Here is a 12,667-nt window from a genome sequence, read left to right on the forward strand (position 1 = left end):
ATAAAGAGACTTAATATGGATTCTGTAAAAATGTTCGTGTGATCCGTGCTGACTGGAAATATATTCCCCTCTCTCTCTCTGATCTCTTCTTCTATGAACCTGCACCAATCTATCACTTGTTAAGAAAATGACAGTTAGGCAACATAATTCCTACTACCATTATTTCTTTGTGAATTATTTAAAAAGTAGATGACAATGTTCCCACTGGGTTCTGTTCTGTGTTTGTCTTGCAACATGCTCATGATCCATACTTGAACAAAAAATCTTCTCAGGCTTCTGTTTAATTTCTCCCAGTAACAGAGGTGTGCCCTGCCAGAGATTGTAGATATAAGCCAATAGTAATCAGAGTGAAGTATAAGCACAATCTATATCATTACCACTCTGCTGCTCCCACATATTCTGGACATTTTCACACACCTCTCTGAGAGCTTTCAGTACCTGTAACATAATTGCCTCGTTGCAAGCAAAGAGTTAAATATAACTCAACTGAGATTCATCCATTGCTACACAGCTAAAGGAATTCAATGCTTTGAAAAATAAATGTTCAAACTCCTCACAAAATTATGCCAACAGTTATTTGTAAACAGTGGATCAAGTAAATGATAAAAATTGAGTCACTTCAGCTCAAAAAGGTTCATAATTTCTGAGAAAAGCAAAATCATGGCATGAAGTGCCATTATTGTCTGTGTTTCTGACTTGATATTACCTCTTCAGGAGTGAGTGGAACCTGATTACAGGCCTGAAAATGGCCATTAATGTACTGAAGCACTGTGCCACAGAATGAATTGCCATTGGTTCTATGCTTATATTTCCAAACAAAGAACATTAAAAAAAATCAGCCATGGGTTTCTGAAGTATATCTCCTGAGGGAGAGATACAATAAAACCTGAAGAGTTCAGTCAATTCAGGTCACTTTAATAAATTTCCTTGCAGCTAGTTACAAAGGTGCAATGGCCAGGTTTTCTGCCTTAGATGGGCATTGTTCCTCAAGTAATAATGCTATCTGGTTCAAAACCTCTAAAGTTGATGTTTTCATAAGGTTTGTGTGAAATGCAAATTAGGAATAATAGATATTAAAGAATTTTGCATTTTTGAACCAAAAAATAAGAACCAACAGTCTGAATGATTCTGGTTCTGGCTGAAGAGAGATTCCAGTTGAAAAGCTACAATCTATCCAAAGTAGGAGCAAAATGGGCCACCTTCCACATAGAGGACAAGAATTTCAGACTGGAGGACATGCCTTCATCTGCCAGATGTACCTTCCACTGCTCCCAGTGCAACAAGGTTACAATAACAGTGCTGCCTCTGCTGAGGCACATCAGTGGGGTTTCCCTTAGCAGGTTCCAGCTCTTGCTGGGAATACCACTCATGTTGGTCCTCTTTAATGACTTACTACCTCTAGTAGAAAATCAAAATAGAAAATGCTAGAAGCATTCAGCAGGTCAGGGATCATCTGTGGAAAGAAAAACTGACTTAATATTTCAGGTAGAAGACCCTTCATCAGAACTGGGAAAGAGAAAAGAGCATTTTCTGTTTTTATTTTAGATTTCCAACTTCTGCAGTTTTTAGATTTCATTTTTCTGCCTCTCACTGAACTCCCATCCACACCCACCAGCTGTTTCCAGCATCACTCACATCCCCATCCCCTGCAAGATAGAGATGTTCACTTGGCAATCTACCCACTGATCACCCAACAACACTCCCCACCCCCCAGCCCATGATAAACACCCCACCAAGCCCCTGATCCATGGCAACTTGCAGCCCTCTAGCACCAATCAACCCCAAACCACCAAGTTCCAATTGGATGTTCAACTTTGCGCAATGGTCTGAACATAGAACATAGAACAGTAGAACACAGGAATAGGACCCTTGGCCCACGATGTCTGTGCCGACCGTAGTGCCAATTTAAACTGCACATTTGCCTGCACTTGGTCTATATCCCTCCATTCCCTGCTTGTTCATGTGCCTGCCGAACTGCCTCTCAAACATTGCTATCGTATCTGCTTCCACTGCCTCTGGCAGTGTGTTCCAGGCACCTACCACTCTGTGTAAAATAAATTGCCTCATAAATCTTCATTAAATTTCCCCCTCTCACCTTAAAGCTATGTTCCCTAATATTTGACATTTCCATCCCGGGAGGTAAACTGTGATTGTTCACCTGTCTATCCTATTTACCTGATCGGACTTCTGATTCCTAATCGGCAACTCCTTTGTCCGTACAAACCTGGGTATTGGTTTTGGCTTATTATTGTCACTTGTACCGAGGTACAGTGAAAAACTTGTTTTGCATACCAATTGTACAGGTCAATTCATTACATAGTGCAGTTACATTGGGTTAGTACAGAGTGCATTGATGTAGTACAGGTAAAAACAATAACAGTACAGAGTAAAGTGTCACAGCTACAGACGAAGTGCAGTGCAATAAGGTGCAAGGTCGCAACAAGGTAGATCGTGAGGTCATAGTCCATCTCATCATCTAAGGGAACCGTTCAATAGTCTTATCACAGTGGGATAGAAGCTGTCCTTAAGTCTGGTTGTCCTGGAATTACCTCTTATTTCCTATTGCATGCTCCACAATGGCATATCAGATGTGATATAGTGTTAAATACCTCCCTTTTCACACTTTCCTTAAAATACTATGCCCCAGGCCCGGGCATTACGGCTGCAGGAACACAGCTAAAGCTATCATTGAAGTACGATGCAGTAACCTCTCACTGCCCCTCCCTTGGTGAGCATGAATTTCTAGGTCACCTTCTCCTGGTGACTCTCACAAGGCTTTAAACAGGAGTGGTGACACAGCAATCTCTTTTCAAGCAAAGGCCCAGAAAATTTGCTCAGATGATGATAGTCTATTTGATATAGTCTTGCAGAAAGTCTCTAGATGTGTTTCCAAAGCTTTTATCACAACTATAGATGAAGATGAAATAAATAAGATCCTTTTAAAGGGTGAGTATCTTTTTAAGTAGCACTTCATATCGACATCAATGCCATCTTTATTTCTCAACGGTTAGTTGCTATTAAGGGAAAATTTAGTTGAAGAGCCAGCTATCAAAATGCCATTAGTCTCCTCTGACTGGGCCTTCTTAGCAAAGGCTTTAACTCCATTCCTAAATTGGTGGTGTGCTAAAAGTCAGGGTAATCATTCAGAGTACCTGTTTGTTATCTGGATGGATGGATGGTAATGTCCAAATTCTGTTAAAATTCATATCCTATAAGAATCAGTGAACAAAAGCTAAACAAATTTAGCTTTTTATTTACTTTAAAATTTTCCAGAAATTAAAATTTGAAGGAATAAGATTCCATTCTTGTGAAAGCTAATTCTTATAAAAGCTAATAATTAAGACTTTGCCTGTTATTTTCAAATTACTGATGAGCCCAAACTTTATTTGGTATGCTTCATATATATTATCCCATTAGTACCGCATTTTGCAAATCTCTATGTATTTCAATGCCTTGCAAATTTTCAGCAAAATAAGATATCTTTATTAGTCATATGTACATCGGAAACACACAGTGAAATACATCTTCTGCGTGGAGTGTTCTGGGGGCAGCCCGCAAGTGTCGCCATGCTTCCGGTGCCAACATAGCATGCCCACAACTTCCTAACCCGTATGTCTTTGGAATGTGGGAGGAAACCGGAGCACCCGGAGGAAACCCACGCAGACACGGGGAGAACCTACAAACTCCTTACAGACAGTGGCCAGAATGGAACCTGGGTCACTGGCGCTGTAATAGCGTTACGCTAACCGCAACATTACCTGTGCCTGCCCCACTGGTATACTGGTAGAGCAGCTATTGAAGAATTTCCAAGCCAGGTACTGTTCAATTTACAGTTCAATAATAATAAGGACTGGTTTTGTTATTTTTAATTGTAAAACACAAACCATTATTTTCCTCGAGCATTTACCACACTGGACCTACAGTCACAGTGCAGAAATATAAACCACACAGTGAAAGGTACATTACTTTAACAAAAGTCATCTGAACTACACATACTAGCTATATGTGGATGAAAGATGGCTCAAATTGTGACAAACACATTGTTTAAACACATAATTTTTATTTGATATCTACCAAGCTTCTCATGAAATGTAATGACACATTTGCAATGTTCATTTTGCTTCTTCAATCTTGCAGCATAAAGACTGAACACACGCCTGACAGTTTCATACTTCTGTCAGTCTTCCTCTTTCCACGTATAGAATTAATTATGTTGGTGGACCAATTATTCATAGGAACGAATGGAAGAACATTATTAATTTTCTCAAATGTGACTGTCTGGGATATTACAGAAGCTAGCAGGCACTACTACTTGAGTGGCAGCTCATAATGACGGTTGCCATGCCCACAGAATTGTGTTCTTGGTGTAATGAAACTGAAGGCATGCTTCACTAGGAAATGCTAATGGCAAAACAGACTTAAAACTAATGACTAAAAAAACACATTTACTTTCAGTAACCTTAAAGATCTTGCTTGGCACAATGCCCAGATAAAGCATCATTTGTTCACTTGTTTTAATTTTATTTTTCATAATTAACCAAACCAGTTGATTGAATTTTTGTACTGAGTCTCAGTGGGAAACCCAATCCATGGGATCTGAATTACTGGAAATACATAGCAGCTCTGTTTCTATCTCCACTGATGTTGCCTTTGCAGCTGCGTATTTCCAGCATTTATTGCTTTTATTTCATACTTCTGGTACCTGCAATTCTTTACGTTTTGAGCTGCTTGCTGATTAACATGATTACAAGGTGCAGCCAGCACTAACCAGATGCAGATTGTCATATACACCAGTGTGCAATGAAGTTCCTTGGTCGCGTGAAGTTTACAGAATAAGCAATATACTTGGTAATAATAAATACAACAAGAAATACAGCTAAGAGCACAAAACAACAGAATTGTGCAAAGATAGAAGTGCGATTTGATGTACTGCAAAAAGAAATGGTAAAGGGAAATTAACAAAATAACCAGGAGGTAGAATTAAGAGTTCAAAAACATGGCAGCCACACTGGGAGGAGGATATGAAAGAAGTGATTGGCTCAGAAGGCTGATAACAGTGGGGAAGAAGCTGTTCTTGAGTCTGGTTGTTTGGGCTTTCAAGCTCTTGTATCTTCTGCCGCAAGTAGAAGAGAGAAAAGGGAATCTCCAGGGTGGCAGGCATCCTTCATGATACTGTTAGCCTTCCTGAAGCAATAGGCCGCAAAGATGGACATCTTACCATGAAGATAATGTTCAGTGCCTGCATGCCTCAGCAGGGGACCCTATGCTTCAAGCTGATGGCAGCATGATTTAAAGCTCTTAAAGGGGAGCAGCACCATAGCATGTGAGAGATATCAATGAGGTTTCTTTACTGAAATGCAGAATCCTCCTCGTTCAGGCTCAGGTCATAGAGTCATAAAGCACTACAGCACAGAAACAGGCCTTTCTGCCCATCTAGTCCATGCTGGCTTGGTCTTCTGCCTAGTCGCATCTACCTACACCCGGACCATAGCCCTCCATACCTCTCTCATTCATGTCCCTATCTAAACTTCTCTTAAATATTACAATTGAATCGCATCCACGACTTCTGCTGGCAGCTCGTTCCACACTCACACCACCTTCTGAGTGAAGTTGTTCTCCCTCAGATTCCCCTTAAATATTTCACCTTTCACCATAAACCTATGACCCCTAGTTCTAGTCTCACCCAACCTGAGGGGAAAAAGCCTACATGCATTCACCCTATCTATAGCCCTCATAATCCTGTATACTTCTAGAAGATCTTCCCTCATTCTCTTGGGCTCCAGGGAATAATTTCCCAACCTATTCAACCTATCCCTGTAACTCTGGTCTTCAAGTCCTGGCAACATCCGTGTAAATTTTCTCTGCACTCTTTCAAGCTTATTGATATCTTTCCTGGAGGTAGGTGACCAGAACTGCACACAATACTCTAAATTTGGCCTCACCAATGTCTTATACAACTTCAATATAACATCCCAACTCCTGTACTCAATGCCCTGATTTACCAAGGCCAATGAGCCAAGAGCTCTCTTTACGACTCTATCTGTCTGCAATGCCACTTTCAAGGAATTATGGATCTATATTCCCAGGTCTATTTGTTCTACCACACACCTCAGTGCCCTACCATTCACTGTGTAAGTCTTACCCTGGTTTGTCCTCCCAAAGTGCATCACCTCACACTTGTCTGCATTAAATTCCATCTGTCATTTTTCAGCCGATTTTCCCATCTGGTCCAGATCACTTTGCAAGCTTTGATAGCCTTCCTCACTGTCCAGTCTTGGTATCATCCGCAAATTTGCTGATCCAGTTTACCACATGATCATCTAAATCATTAATATAGATGATAAACAACAACAGATCCAGCACTGATCCCTGCAGCACACCACTAGGTGCATAACGGCATACCGGCAGGCACGGTAGTGTAGCAGTTAGTGTAACGCTTTACAGCGTCAGCGACCCGGGTTCAATTCCCGCCGCTATCTGTAAGGAGTTTGTACGTTCTCCCCGTGTCTGCGTGGGTTTCCTCCAGGTGCTCCGGTTTCCTCTCACATTCCAAAGACGTACAGGTTAGGAAGTTGTGAGCATGCTATGTTGGTGCTGGAAGCGTGGCAACACTTGCGGGCTGCCCCCCAGAACACTACGCAAAAAATGCATTTCACTGTGTGTTTCGATGTACATATGACTAATAAAGATCTTATCTTATCTTATCTTATCTTATCTTATCACTAGACACAGGCCTCTAATCAGAGAGACAACCATCTACTACCATTCGCTGGCTTCTCTCGCTAAGCCAACGTTGAATCCAATTGACCACTTCATCCTGAATGCCAAACAACTTAACCTTCTGGAGCAGCATCCCATGCGGGACTTTGTCAAAGGCCTTGCTAAAGTCCATGTAGACAATGTCCACTACCTTTCCTTCGTCAACTTTCCTGGTAACCTCTTTGAGAAACTCTATTAGATTAGGCATGAACTGCCACACACAAAGCCATGTTCCCTATCCCTAATCAGGCCCTGTCTATCCAAATACTTATATATCCTGTCCCTCAGAGTACCTTCCAATAATTTACCCACGACTGACATCAGACTCATCTGCCTATAAGTTCCTGGCTTATTTTTAGAGCCTTTCTTAAACAACAGAACAACATTAGCCATCCTCCAGTCCTCCGGCATCTCACCCATGACTAAGGACATTATAAATATCTCTGCCAGGGCCCCTGCAATTTCTGCACTAGCCTCCCACAAGGTCCAAGAGGACACCTCGTCAGGCCCTAATTCACCTCAAAACAGCAAGCACCTCCTCTTCCATAATCCAGATACGGCCCATGACCTCACTACTCTTTTTCCTCAGTTCTATAGACTCTGTTTCTGTCTTCCAAGTAAAAACAAATGCAAAAAATCCATTAAAAATCTCCTCCATCTCTTTCAGCTCCACGCAAAGATGACCATGCTGATCTTTAAGAGGACTGATTTTGTCCCTTGCTATCCTTTTGCTCTTAATATAGCTATAGAAACCCTTTGGATTCTCTTTCACCTTGTCTGCCAGAGCAACCTCATGTCCTCTTTTAGCCCTCCTGATTTCTCTCTTAAGTGTTCTCTTGCATTTCTTAAACTCTTCAAGTGCCTCATTTGATCCTAACTGCCTCTACCTGATATGCACCTCCTTTTTTTTACCAGGGCGTCAATATCCCTTGATAACCAAGGTTCCGTAAACCTGTTAGCCTTGCCTTTTATCCTAACAGGAACATACAGATTCTGTGCTCTCAATATTTCACTCTTGAATGTCTCCCACTTACCAAGCATCTCTTTGCTGGAAAACAGCCTATCCCAATCTACATCTGCCAGATCCCTTCTGATGTCATCAAAATTGGCCTTCCTCCAGTTTAGAATCAGAACCCTAGGACCGTAGCATGTCCTATCCTTTTCCATAATTATCTTGAAACTAATGGAATTATGATCACTAGATCCAAAGTGTTCCCCTACGCTCACTTCTGTCACCTGCCCTGTCTCATTCCCTAAGAGGAGATCCAGTATCATATTCTTTCTAGTTGGGACCTCTACATATTAATTAAGGAAACTTTCCTGAACACATTTGACAAACTCGATCCCATCCAGTCCTTTTACAGAATGGGAGTCCCAGTCAATATGTGGAAAGTTAAAAATCACCTACAATCATAACTTTATATTTCCTGCAACCATCTGCTATCTCTCTGCAAATTTGCTCCTCTAAATCTTGCTGACTTTTGGGAGGTCTATAATATAGTCCCATTAATGTGGTCATCCCTTTTTCATTCCTGAGTTCCACCCAATTTGCCTCGGTAGCCGAGCCCTCCAGTATGTCCTCTCTGAGCACTGCTGTGACATTTTCCCTGATGAGTAATGCCATCCCTCCCCCTTTAATATCCCCCCCATCATGCCTAAAACAACAGAACCCCGGAACATTCAGCTGCCAGGTTGCAGAATTATTCCCAGAAAACCCCAAGCAACTTTAGTCTACTGTTGAGAACTATTTTTCTCCCTCATTACCTCTCTTATATGGTAGTTTGCCCTCATCTGCATGTACTCTGCCTATTCTCCCCTCCCTTTTCTAGGGGAATGCACCGATGTCTGGGAGCAACTGGTAATCCATCCCATGTCTGGGAGTTATTAACTTATAAAGTCAGGACAAAATTATTCAACTTCTGTCACAATACTTTAGACCTTAGCAACTTTAAATTACTCTGGAAAGTACCACATATTTGGATAGTCATTGACCATCAAAATTAATCAGCAAGTAACTTGAACAGCAGCAGGAGGGACCCTTCACCAGGGCTATTTAAAGGGACCATCAATAACCTACAAGTTCAATCGTGTTATGGTGGTTAGTAGTTACTGGGGTGTTGAGCTCCTAAATGATAATGTTGGGGTCAAATGAAAATTGCCTGATTGAAGACATGATCTGCATCTCCTACCTGTGTGTTATGAAGCCATCACTAATTTGGCATCTGATGCAACCTGTGTTGCATGTTCTCTTTAAGAGCTTTAGGTAATGCTGGTTGTGTCTAACTAATGCCACCCACTCAAAGTATAGAGCCACCCGTTGAGGCATGCAGTCACTGAACACTTCAGTTTGCACTGGCTGCACGTTGTAATCATGTTAATCAGCAGAGAGCTGAGAGCTAGCCAGCTCAAAGAATTGTACTGGAAATCTGAGATAAATACAGAAAATGCTGGAAATTCTCAGCATGCATTAAATGCTGTTTTGGAACCAAATATGTGGCATGGAGTTTTGTGCCCTATCTATTCCCTGAAGGAAAAATAAGTAAGAAAAAGGCATTTGCAGTAGGAAATTGAAAAACATCTCACCCCAACAAGGAGCACAGGGATGAAATTCGAGTTCATTGGGCTTGCAAAGTGTTCATCAATGTATTGGTGACATGTTTGACATCTCATCCAAACTTCTTTTAGGCAATGGAGGGAAAGAACACAGGCAGGGTGTTAACTGGGTGCTGATTCACTACTGACTACTTTTGTTTCAACTTCTTTTAAGTAAAGCTGAGAATAACCAAGAGGGCTCACTGCATGCAGGAGATGTTGAAATTAGTTTTCCAGCTTGTTTGAGAAATAAAAGTATTGTTTGTTTCTTGAGAAACAGATTTTCAGACAATTTGCCTCCTGGATCTATCCCATATATGAATTTTCTTTCAGAAGATACTGCAGCTGGAACTTACGTAGAGAAGACATTGTCAACTTAAATGGAGTTCTAAATATATTGGAAGCAAGAGCGAATATGAGGCAATGGTGAACTAAAATGGAGGAGGACAACTTGGAAATGCAAGGGGAGAGCTTCTGGTAAGCCTTTTTTTAATGCTTTGACTTTCTGCTCTTCACACTCTCTACAAAAGCTGATAGCATCAATTCTCTGATGAAGGATTGTGGTCAGTTTGGACAAGTTTCTCAAGAGACTTTAATAAGCTCTCTTCTAACTCACTCTTTTTGTAACACTTTAAAACAAGCTTTGAAGAAAATTGAATTGTCACAATAAAACACACCATGCCAATGCCTCAAGCTTGCAGCTGCTGAACATCTGTGCCAAAGGGAGAAACAGATTTTTTTCAAGATAATTCCACCAGCAATATGAATTCAATATTGCTACTCCCGTTATCCAGGTGCACAATAGAACACGGATAATGAGCAAGGCTTATCCCGATCTGCAGGGGTAATCAGATCATTGGTAAATTGCTGGGGCATACTCAGACCAATATTTCCAGGTCTTCATCTCCCTAACCAGTTGCCCTCAGAGGGAGCTCTAAAGGCTACTTATAAAATGGTCCCAAAACCTCTTGAATGGTTCTTCTTGTAAAGTCGGAAGGAGCAGCTATGACATTACACAAACACAGGCCATTGTGACCTCTTCTTAAGTGCCTGCTCACTGGAATTATTGAGCCATGGAGTCATAGAGTTGTACAGCATAGAAACAGACCCTTTGGCCTATGCCTATCTATACTAATCCCACTTGCCTGCATCAATTCCATATCCTTCTATGCCTTGCTCATTCAAGTACTTGTCCAGATGTCTCCTAAATATTGTTTTTGCCTCCACCACCTCCTCTGGCAGCTCACTCCCAGATACCAACTACTCTCTGTGTAAAAAATTCACCCATGGATTCCCTTAATTCAATGTGGTTCACATTATCAGAAGAAACTAGATGGCACCAGTTACCCCACTGAGTTATGTATATGAACCATAACCCATTGGCTCCTCTCTTACGGTTGCTGAAGTTACTCATGGTTTTGGACATGACCGTATTCAGGCATCATAGTTTGTTAGAGCCAGTTGCCAAGAAATTAATCTCCATGTGCCGGTGCTAACTGCAGCTTGAAGTTGTTCAGCTGAAGTCCAAGATTTGGACATATGACACATCAGAAGGGGAAAGTTTACTCTTTATTACAAAAGACAGTTACAATGTAGTCTACAACAGAATTGGCCAGTTAAAACGGACAGATGGTTGTGACTGTAAGCAAGGCAGGCATGGGGATCCAGAAGGTAGTGTTGGTGAAACTAAACTGTAGGCTGATTCTGAAATTCAATTCCCAGAAATTCAATTCCATTGAAATCAATACAACTGAATTTTGGAGACAGAATGCAATGTGCTCCTAATAATTTGTCAAACCTGACTTGAGACTGTGGAATGTGCAAAGAACCAGCATGTTTAAACACGGGATGCAGTGTACATTGAGAGCAATGTTAATGGTGATTGGACTTTGTTAACTAAGGGGATGATTTCAAACTAGATATTTAATTTTCTAATCTAGTTAATGGCTAGATACTCTTAATGGTGTCATTTTCATTTATTGTGGGAAAAAAGTAATATAAATGGAGTCATAAAGTCATAGAGAGATACAGCATGGAAATAGGCCATTCGGCCCATCAAGTCCACATGGACCATCAAGCGCCCATTTTTTTCACACTAATCCTAACCTAACCCACTTTATTCTTCCCACATTCCCATCAACTCCCCCTCAGGTTTTACTCCTCAGCTACACATTAGGGACAATTTACAGTGGTCAATTAGCCTACCAACCCACATGTCTTTGGGATGTGGGAGGAAACCGGACTACCCAGGGGAGACCCACACAGTCACAGGGAGAATGTGCAAACTGTTCTTGAGGTCAGGATTGAACATGGGTCTCTGGAGCTGTGAGGCAGCAGTTCTACTAGCTGTGCCACTGTTCTGCGTGAATTTAAAGCAGTAAATGACTATCCTATAGCCTGCCAGGTACCAAGGAACTAGCTAGAAATGGCTAACTGAAGTCATTTGATGCAGTATTGGTGGGAAGTCTATGGATATTGCTAAAGCACAGTCCTGTATTCATCCAGAGAGAAATGCCCATTAAGTGCAGTTCCCATGAAGTGTGGATTTTGGTGAATGAGTGAGTGAGTGAGTGATCTGAAGAAAGGGCAAGACAACTGTGATACGTAAGGTGATGTATTACAGCTGTAATATGTGGGAGCTGAATGAAACTATTGTAATCCAGGATGTCCAATCTCCAACATGAAGAACTTTGGCTCAGAGATGATGAAGTAGAGTCCAGGATTTGGACACTGCAACCCATCAGAAGGAAAAAAATTTCCTGGATACATTATTCCAAAAGGCAGTTGCACCCCTGCATACTGCAGAATTGGTCAGTCCAAGACAGATGGTATTCAGGGGTGAGAGTGATGGCAGATGTTGCTGGGTGGTGGGGGAGGTGGGGGGATGACTATGAATGTGGCAGATATGGACATCCAGAAGATATTATTGGATGAATTCTTGCCCTTATACTAGTCCAACATGTACAAAGTGTTTGCAGCCATTTTGGACATGAGCAATATATTAATCATGAGAGATTTTAATTTGCAAATAAACTGGGCAAATCAAATTGGCAGTAATAGCATGGAGGACAAATTCATGAATTGTTTAAAAGGTGGTTTCCTTGATCAACATGCAGTGGAATCAATGAGAGAACAGGCACTTTTAATTGTAGTAGTATTTAATGAAAAGGGGTTTACTAATAATCCAGTAGTTTAAGAGCCATTAGGAATAAGTGAGCATAAAATGACAGACTTTTATATTAAGATTGAAAGGGATGTAGTTCAATGTGAAACAAGGGTCTTATCTCTAACTAAAGAAAACTCCAAAGGTATGAGG

At 41.2% G+C, this 12,667-nt stretch overlaps 1 long non-coding RNA gene across 1 annotated transcript in view; it reads right to left on the minus strand.

Annotated features, from left to right (window-relative positions):
- Window positions 1-226: 226 nt before the first annotated feature.
- Window positions 227-12,667, minus strand: part of LOC127577191 (uncharacterized) — a 134,177-nt gene continuing 121,736 nt past the window's right edge. Inside the window, exon 3 of the long non-coding RNA XR_007957342.1 lies at window positions 227-309. This is a non-coding gene — a long non-coding RNA (uncharacterized LOC127577191). The remainder of the gene's footprint in view (window positions 310-12,667) is intronic.

Source organism: Pristis pectinata, chromosome 13 (assembly GCF_009764475.1).
Source record: "Pristis pectinata isolate sPriPec2 chromosome 13, sPriPec2.1.pri, whole genome shotgun sequence".
Classification (NCBI taxonomy): Eukaryota; Metazoa; Chordata; class Chondrichthyes; order Rhinopristiformes; family Pristidae; genus Pristis; species Pristis pectinata.